The sequence below is a fragment of the Anticarsia gemmatalis genome, chromosome Z (genome assembly GCF_050436995.1).
Source record: "Anticarsia gemmatalis isolate Benzon Research Colony breed Stoneville strain chromosome Z, ilAntGemm2 primary, whole genome shotgun sequence".
NCBI lineage: Eukaryota > Metazoa > Arthropoda > Insecta > Lepidoptera > Erebidae > Anticarsia > Anticarsia gemmatalis.
Window position 1 is genome coordinate 11,682,386 of NC_134776.1, and position 10,474 is coordinate 11,692,859.

The 10,474-nt window shown below is 34.5% G+C and overlaps 1 protein-coding gene across 2 annotated transcripts in view; it reads right to left on the reverse strand.

The window, feature by feature from the left end:
* Positions 1 to 9,011, reverse strand: part of LOC142986383 (cyclic nucleotide-gated cation channel subunit A-like) — a 50,250-nt gene extending 41,239 nt beyond the window's left edge. For both annotated transcript variants that reach the window (XM_076134861.1, XM_076134859.1), the window contains exon 1: positions 8,943 to 9,011. The gene's annotated coding sequence lies outside the window, so the exon portion shown is untranslated. The remainder of the gene's footprint in view (positions 1 to 8,942) is intronic.
* Between the last annotated feature and the right edge of the window lie 1,463 nt (positions 9,012 to 10,474).

Consider the following 10,474-nt stretch of genomic DNA (forward strand, 5'->3'; position numbering starts at 1 on the left):
ACCACTGCAACGGGAGGTCGTGGGTTCGATTCCCACACGGAGCAATTATTTGTGCGATCCACAATTAATTGTTTCGGGTCTGGTTGTGCTTTGTGTCCGTTATTTGTATGTTTGTAAAAGTCCCCGCGACACAAGAGCAATTCTTAGTGCGGGAGTTGTCTTTTAAAAAAATGAAAAAAAAAAAAATGTAGTCGTCAAAGCGAGAAAACAGAATGAGATTTTGAATTTCAGTCCATATGACTCACTCAAAGGAGTAAAATAATGCAAATACTTAGCAAATCATTTCACAGAACCATTTGATATTACGCCACTTCCTGAACTATCAATAACACAATTAATATTTGATCAGTAAGTAACCAAGAATAAAACCACTGCAACCACGATAAATCGGAAAAAGCATGGGACAAACACGCCCCGGAGCTTGGAGCGAAGAGAAAACTGCGCAAGACCAATAAATTAATTTGCTTTCTTGCTTTTTGTCTTGCAATTTGAATAAAAAAAAAAAACGTTGGTACGTAAAGGGATGGGCTCCCTTGCACGAATCTCAGATGATAAAACTTTGCATAGGTATGAGCTGAATGATACTTAACTTATTAGACCAAGAAAACGCAAAAGGTTTAAAATTTTTCCCTAAATATCATTTATACTTAACACTTTGTATTAAGTTCGTTTTCATAAACTTTTCTTACAGTTGCAAGGCATTGGGCATGCTGTTCATTTGGTTTTGTGGGATATTTAATAACTGAACCATAATTTCATCATTTAATCTATTTAGTCTCTACTTAAAGGACCTTCTGTCTTAAGTTACTATCATGTCAAATTAAAAATATTTTACGTTTGTTTACGTAACTTTTTGGTACCATCTACTTCTAACGAATTTTCTTAAAGGCTTTGTCTTATGATATTTTCTTATTTTTGTATGTAGTCTTCCTCTTTTTCTTTTCTGGTACTACTTCTTAAACTACAGCTACAGTTTTCTCAAAGCCGACTCCTTGTCTCTATGGGTTTTTCTCGGAGGCTTTGATGTTACAATTTTTGACAAGTCTGGACGGTAAATACTTCTTAATCTGTTGTATTCTCAAATTGAGTATTCCTGCGCTTTAATATTTTCAAAGTCGACATTAATGAGATGTAAACCGCCCAGACTTTTTCGTGCTCGACATAGCGGGGACACTGCCGTGCCCCTAGGTTTATAAATCAACCTTTCTGCATTCATTTGCTGCATTTTTTTTATTTTGTACATTGCAGGTATTTTGTTAGATCACAAATTATGGAAAGTGATAAATTATTTAGTCGATGGTTTGACATTGTTGTCCTATATTCATTATTATTATTTATGTTTTCTTATAACGTTATCACGTAAAAATATCGACTATCGTCCGTAAACCGACTTTACAGACAACCATTTTTTAAATTCAAATTTTCGCCTATTGTTATTAGCGCGGTCTGGGAGCCCCTTGTAACCTCGGGACCCTGGGCTGCAGCCCAAGTAACCCTTAGGTAGATCCGGCCTTGATTTAGAGCGTGAATTTGAAGCTATCCGTTTCTAGAAATTTGTTCTTAAGTTTCTTTCTTCGTTAAAGGTTTTATTTAAGTAGGTATTCTGTTACGTTTTCTACAAAAACTACTCAAATGTTAAATTAAAATTTCTGGATTTAGAGACGTTGCTACAATGAAACGAGAGGAGAAAATTTTCATTAAATTACTTTGAGGGGCATTTCTTTGAAGTACATATTGATACACAAAGCAAATAAAATGCAGCTTCGACTGACTGCAGACGTTCTGTGTATCGCAAGAGCATCTGATCATTACATATACGATTACATAAAGCAGGACGTTATCAATTTGACTGTTTGTTTTCTCTACATGTTTGATACGAGGTAACTCCGTAAAAGTGTACGGATTAAAAAAAATATTTAAAAGAGAATACTGTTTTAGGTCGTGACAGTCCTCATATAAGTTTTAAAATTAGCATTATCGCGTTAACACCAGAACTATGCACTCGTACAATCGCCATGCTACATGTAGAAGACTACAAAATACGGCAAGAATAAGGGGCGTGCACTTTCTACTGTACGTCCAACGTTGACGAGAAAATTGAGCGAATCACAAGAAGACCAGGAACCGGATCAGTTATGGTTTGAGCTGGGTTCTCTTCTAAGAGTGGCACGAAGTTAGTACTGGCAGAGAACGGTACGCCAACTAGTGCAAAATAAGCGAAGAAAAATCTTAATGAATATGTTGATCCTTTTTAATGAATATGGGCGAATATTAAATACCTTTATATGAAAACACCTACAGATTAAATTGAAAATAATTGTCATCAAGACGTTTGTACCAATCGTCCGCGCTATCCAGCGAGCAACCCAGATCTTAAACCGATTGAGTATGCAAAAGTCGAACCCTTTACCACCTAAACTTTTTACGTGCTTGGAGAGATTTTAACCGACTAAGTATTACATGGATCTCCCAACATTTTACGGCAGAGACTGCGATGCGAGACTTAGGTTTTTGACAGGATGTTTTTGATGGCATAGATATGTCATTAAAGAAACAGTTTTTTGATATGGCTATAAGTTGAGCACTTAGATAGGACCCTAAGTAGTTTCAGCCCAGAGCCCCACAAATTCGCGATTCGCCCCTGCTCTAAGTTAAAGGTTTTCAAAACCCAAGGTGTAGAGCCACAGGCTCCGAGCGATATAATAAAATAAACGAAAAATCTAAAAAATAATTCTGCTCTTACAAATAAATAATTTTTAATACAATACTTTTATCAGATGTGCATAAACTAATGGCCCACTCTGTACGCAGTTAAAAATAAAATTACTTTTTTGTTAATTACTCGAATTTAAGTTTTTATATTTTATAGTTTCCGATATTTACGCGAATGTTATTAATTAAAATGAAAGAGTTTAATATTCTATTCAGATTCTATTTTTTATTGCTTATAGTGATAAAAAGTTTAAACTTGTTTAAGTTTAGTGCTTTTGTAGCTTTTCACGAAAGTGACATTTATTTGGATTCTCGTTAGATGTCTTGAATTAGATTATATTACTGAAGTTCATACTTTTTTCTTATTCATTTTTGTTCATATTTCCGGCTTTATTATAAGTGACCGGACATAAGAATAACGAGACTCAAAATCTAAGAACATACTCAATATAATTAAGTATATGCAATAAGGCCGGTTTATCCATGCTTTTTTGTGCATTGGCATCAGAACTATAGACGACGGAATTCATATACTTAGTATGAGCCTTTTTTGTCTTCTACAACACCGGGTTTAACAAGAACGAAGTTACAAAAAAATGTCTGTGTGCTATTAATTTCCGTCACATATCCGTTTGTGATTGGTTTTTTAACAATGTCAACAGTAAGGTGGACACGTTCAACCCGCTCTGTAAGATCCACACTTTTATTTGTTCATATTGTAGGTATTGGGAAAACACTGAAATGTAATTTCACTAGGTTTTATTCACAGTGAAATACGTATTTATAAATTGAACGCAATTTTTTTCAAAGCATCTTTACCGATGGCACGACCATAATTCCACCTTGCAGGACGTAAAAGAACAGTAAAAAAATGGTTAATAAGCAACGAACTAATTATGGAAAAAGTGTATTAATTACTTTCTAGGACATTTCAGTCTTTGCGGTCTTGGTAAAAACGTATGCTAATTAAAAAGCGCTACAAACGTAGCTATTTTGCAAATATTAGTAATCAAACAAACTTTTTCTTAACTTTCATTCGTATAAAATGTTGTCCAGTGTAAAAAGTTACCGTACATTTTCCAGGGAAATATATTCATTTTATTTTATCAACTACAGATTGTCAACATGTTTGCGTTTACGAATGAGAACAAAAGCCAGCGGAAATAATAAATTGAAAGTATATTAAGTTACGGTATAGCATCGTCAACTCATTGTTGTTCCTTTTACTATGGTTAATAAAAGTTTAGGTCTTTTCGACATCCATTTAATGGCGCATTTTGTTGCATTTTAACCCTACTGTAACGCTGTAGGTGTTACATCCTGTGGCTACTAAAAGTCTTGAGCTAGACTAGAGTTTCTGATAAAAGAAGGTGTTTGCATCCGTTTTCAGTAGCTATTAACGAATCGATAAAAACAACTGTTTAAGATTGTTGTTTTTTTAAATGTGAACTCTATAAAGGTAGATAATAAAATAGAACTAATTTTATAATTGTAAAATATAGATATTAGCCGGTATACGAGAAAATAAAAAAAGTAAAACAATGACGATACTGAATAATATTGATCAATAATATAATTATAAGTTTAATCAATTTATTATTTAGGTTATACTTGATAGGTATGCTTGAAAAGTCCTTCTGGAGCATAGAATATGACGAACTAGTTCATAAAAAACCCCTAATAAAAAGCCCGTCGGCAAATAACGTAGTAAAAAGATTTCAGAAATTCTTCGATTTTAAAATTGTCATTTATTTTAAATAATATAAAGAAGAATTATGATTTTTAAAATTTAATTTCCAAGAATATTTAGTCCGGACGAGTGTTGTTTTCTTAGGGCAAACAACAAAGGCAGTCATCGTTAAAAGTGCTACAAAGTTAACACCCTCGTTTTTATCTTGTAGACTCGTAGTTACTGCTACATATTGGCCATATTGTTAAGGCGCATGTAATAGGTTGTGAGCCGCGTGGGGACTCTATCAATCTTGCCCTGTTTTAATTGGAAATTACTTTTAAAGCGCTTCGTATACTTGACATATAAAGTTTTAGACAGGTACTGGCTAGCTTGTCTATACTAATGTAATTAAGAGGAAAGATTGGATTGTTTGTTTGTTAGTAATGAATAACCTCCGAAAGTACAATATCGATTAAGAAAAAGGTATACCTATAGAAAGTTCCGAGCTGCTAGTTTGGTAATAAACATCCTAAATCTGACATTTTCTTAAACAGTTCTATTAAGTAATTTTGAAAATATTATCTTATAAATTTATTTCATAAGAAATCAAAAGGACTTGCGCGTCTATTAAACTAAACCGAATAAACTAAACGCAAAAATAGCGACGCAAGTTAATGAGTTCTATGATTATTGCAATACCAGTTCTAAAAAAAATATTTTTATAAAATGAAGTAATAATAGTCAAATTCTGTTAAATGTCCTTTTTTTTAAATTGTAAACCAGTATAAAAATTTTTACGATATTTTTTTTTGTTTGCAGCTCTTTGGAATACAATTTTACAAAAAGCTTAATAATATTGGATTCACTATGATTTTATACCTGCATGAGAATTTTAAGCCAGGTAGGTATATTAAAAATGACAAAATAGAATCCGAAAACAATATTGCAGGTGTTTAAAAAGCGCCAGATCACGTAGAATCAACCAAACTAATGGTCGCCCAGTAGTCGATTCAACTATAATTCATTTAAATTATAAGTTATTTAATATCAAAATGTATGACATTTAGTAAGACCTCGGTAAATGTACAAAACGGTACTTTATGTCTATGTCAGTGCTCTATGTATATAGACAAATGTCGAATGCGTGGTAGTGTGTGTAATGTTTTACTTATTGACTTAATGCACTTTATAAAAAAAAATATAAAAAAAATGCGTTCTGCGCTCCTCCTACACATAAACTGTAAGTGTACCAAAGGAGAATAGGCACCTTTGGGCAGTCAGTTTGGGCAGTTTGGGCGGTCATTAATGAAGGTAGTGTCTAATGAAAAAGCTAATACCTAGGAACAACTTTTACTAAGAACGTTTCACTGCAATCCATTTAGGAAACAATATATTGACATGTAAATATAATGGAATTTCATAGAACATAAAAGCAATTATTTCGTGTGTGTAATGCGTTTTGATAAAACGCCACCTTATTACTAGCATGTACCTCTGTTTTGCATTCCAGACTTTGTTAATTCCTTACCTGATAACTTGGCTTTCGTTTTTGGACTAATTGATACTGTTGCTATTGGGATTTTGTTGAACATGGTAGATAATCATTATTATTGTTCATGTCTGAGTAGAAGGCGCATTTAGGTGTACTAAGGCTTGGCAAGAAACCAAACTGAAGAGATAAGATTACCAGCAGCAGATTTAAGTGTTATCATAGAGCATGACCACTGAAAATGTTAAACATACATAGTCTTTTGTATCACATCGTAATACTATGATTGTTCAAGGCGCTCATAGCAGTTGTGCTCAGCGGTCGGTAAACGATCTGTGGGTAAAGCAACCCTTAGCGCGATCAATCTATAGATGGGTGACTGCATAGTGGTTTTTCAACTGAGCGTCTTCGTACTTCGGAGGGCACGTAAATAGTCGGTCCTGGTTGTTGTCTACTAAGCTAATAGTCGTTAAGCAATGTCAAAGCCCTTTCTTTGACAACTTTGACACTAGGTTGACCACTAACCATACGACAGAATAGAATAGACTATGATTGTGCGATTATTAATCATGTCTATTTATATGCGTTATATAAGAAATGGTACTTATCATCTAATTTCCGAGTATCAGCCAGAATATGTTTTTAAAGTTGAGAAAGTGCTCAAAACAAAAATGTATTTTACGCATCATATGAGTGCGTCGCGGCAATAAAACTTCTATACAGTAATATTGGACCAAACTACATAAAAAAAGAACAAAATCAAATATGGCCGCGGATCGCCCAGGCTCCATACTATTTAGCCCATTCTCCTTTCAAACTCCTGCGTCCACGCATTTTTCGTAAAAAGGGGTCCAAAGTTTTTGCTTCACGTATTATAATATAATACGTATTTTAATATATGGATTTAAAGTTTAGTTTGAAGGCATATAAGAGAGAGATACTTAGATATTGTTTTCAAGGAATAACTTTTTTAGTGTAGGTGCTGTCAAACTTCTGGAACAATTTCACTAATAAACGAATTTGAATCCGCTTAGAAAAAAATGCAGCGCCCGACGGAGAGGGCTATTGCGCTCTGATCGCCAGATTGGAAGAACAGTCAATTGAGTCCTTTACATTAGGTCCTTCAGTAAGCTTCCTAAAACACCAACTTATCTGTGTGTAACAATTTAAATGTAAGCAGACTTTTTGCTATTTCTATACTCGTAATGTCTGCCGTCGGGTGGAGCAGCAATTCATGAAGAAGATAAAATAATAAAAGGCATTACGCTTCTTATTGCCACTAATGATGTATATGTACTTTAACAATAATAACAAATCTTACAATTTATTCTTCTTTTATAAAATTGCAATACACTTTGTTTGAAATGTTTGTTCTTTTATTTTGCAGTCGATTAATCAGCTTTAGTCTTCCATTGAAACGATTGCTTTTCCACTTTTCTCCATTGGTAGAGATTATTGGAATACTGTAATCCGTTTATGTCTCCTGCATTGATATTATTTCTATCAATTAGGAAATAATAGGGATTATATTAGTGTACGATCATTAGGAGGTATGATATTGTAATAATTTTGCATTGTTTTTTCAAAGATACTTTCCATGAAGTTATATGGAAGTGGGCCAAACAACTGCAACTCACAGCTAACAGAGACAATAGAATGATTGCGAAACTGTCCTCCGAATTTCAATGTCCATAAATTATTTCATTTGAATTCTCTCTATTTCATATATTAGAATAAGCAAAGTGTATTGTATTTTATTCGTGAACATTATTAAAATATCTACAAGCAAAAGCTCTCACCCAAATTTTTAGAGTTTTTTTATTAAACTTGAATAGGCTGTAGTTGCATAGATAAATAGCGTTCATAAGTTGATGCTAAAGAACCATCTTAAAATTGAACTTAAAAATTAATAGGAACGATAATATTGTGTAGTGCGCCTAGTTGTGCACTTAAAAGCTTGCGGTTTTCCCTAAGTTGTACGTTCTTAGGTAAGTACTTGTAAGTAGTAACTGTAGGCTTTGTTAGTTAAGTTCCCGTCATAACCGTTATGCATGAAAATAAATCAATATGTACCTCTGGAACAAATAGTTACATTTCAGTGATGTTGAGTATACTTAAATAGATGTTTCTACATACTTAAATCCCAAGAATAAGAATGATAACACTTAATAAACTATGTTACAAAGTCAAGAAACGTTTTAAACTACTAATTTGCGGTCTACGATAACTTGCAGTAAAAGGTAAATTAGAAAATCAATTTAATTCAGCTAAAACCTCCAGCTGAGTAAATTCCATTAATTGCCAGCACATTTCTTCCTTCAAAGTGAGGGAGTAGCTCTTTCTCGACGACTATTAACTAATTAAGCAAACGCATTACACGAGCTTTTGTTGAATACTGTCCGTTAGTTAAGCAAACTGTGTCATATTCATACCCTCAGAACGTTTAAGAATCCACAATATTAAGTGCTGATTAAAAGCACAAACTCTACATTATGTACAAAAAAAACAAAATGCCGCTTTTGTACGCGCTACAAGGTTTACGGGTGTATTGGGAAATAAAACGATATTAGCTAGACAAACCAATTAAACTAAATTTTATGGTTAGTAGGCTTCGGTAGTTACTAGGACAGCATTCAAATATGTAATTAATTTACGTTACATTAATACTGGTCGCCGGGAAAATAATATCGCGTGTCAAGGTAAAGGGATTCCCGGCAGGTTTGTAGAAAACAGTCAATTTTTATGCATATAAATTGAGATACCATCATTGTACAATAAATTCGAAAGTGGAGAACAGCACAAGCCACGGATGATAAATACACGTCACAACATATTGTCTCAATATGCAAAAATACTAAACACACCGCAGGGATACCGGTTATCTCAATAATTAAATAACTATGTAAAATAACGGTCTTAGGGTACCCACGCCTGACTAGGTAAATAATTATCCGTTTTTCATAGCTCTTATCAGACCCTAGAATCTTTATAGCCTTCTTTTTACTGTCACAAGCTTTTATTGAAACGTTAAGAAGAAATGCGAAAATAATATGATTTGGTTGTTCTTACCTCCTCCGCTTAAGGGTAATCCACACGATTCACCTGATCACGAAATACAGTCACCAATGAAGTAATTTATCAAACGATGAGTTAGTGATTAATTGGTGTACACATGTTCGGATAGCGTGCGCGTTCGGATACTTGTATGTCGCGACGGGCGGTCGGGCGGACGGCGCGACAGTGCCGGATGAAGGGCGGGAAGCATCTGCCCGGCTCCAGCGTGTTATGTCGCACGCACCACGCCGCTGCCGCGCTGAGCCGACGCCATACCAAGCGGCGCCGCCGCTGCCCGCCACCTTGTACGCCTCGTCTCCTTCGTTATCACTGAAATGCCTCTTATTTGGTTTTCGATTATGTTAATGTTTGTATGAGCAGTGGATTTAGACTCATTCGTCGCGGACGAGATGTAAATATCTATGTACCTTATGTATGAAGTTCGCATCGCAAGTATTAAGGCTACGATCGTCATCTACTTACTATGCGGGGCGAGAACTGCATCGGTTATAGACAATACAAACACATAATATATTGTACTTATTTTTAACTCGTATGTTAACACTAGGTTAATGCTTATTGATTGTTACCTCCTTAGGTAAGTATTTGCGGTGCGGAAAATTCAAAGTATTCTGTACCCGCCATGTACAAGCTAAAGCCTGAAATGGCAGGAGACAGACATTCCATAACTACTTCGAAAGCAGGAACGAATAGCTTCGATAAAGACGTATAAGTTAAAGTACGAAGTAGGTAGTAGACATGACTGAAAACTGCTACGAGTCGTAGCCGTCTCAGCGCATAAAAGGTACACGTCGCATCGAAAAAAAGCGAAACACCTCTCAAAATTTTCTCGAGATGTAATTTTTCTCAACAATATTTTCTATACAACAACACCGTATAAACCCCCAAATATGGATTTACTATTTGGGGGTTTAGGGTGTTTAATTTTTTGAAGTTGTGATTTTAATGTGACTTTGCACGGCCCCTGAGTCTCAATGGTTTGAACAACATTTCAGTCCAATATCATTGTGATTCGACAATATTTAAAGGTTGCACACACATAGGTGACTTTTATCTTGATATAGTATAATTTCGAATTTTGTACCATATTGTGCTAGTGTGGGTTTTTATTCTATAATGCTTACGTAGGATTATATTTTTCGCAGCTTTGTAATCTATTTTAAGCATAAAGACTAAAAGAGGTATTTGGTTATTAGGTAAAGTGCCTATAAATGATTTTTTAAGAGCAAGACTTCTTTCAAAAGACCAAGTACTTTAGTGTTTAATTATCACCGTAAGGAAATAAAACAAACACTCAAATGCCGCTAAATTTACCAGTGCTAAATTCCAAGATGTGTGGACGAAAGCCAATAGTACCCTTGTAAAGAATTCATACACAACAATTTTAGACAAAGACTCTCCTATTCAAGAATGTAAGTAACCATTATCAAACGTGTGATAATGGTTACTTCATTCAAGGTATTCTAACGGACGGAAACCATCCAAGAGAGGACTACAAAGAGTTGTTACAACTCTCACTCCAGTTA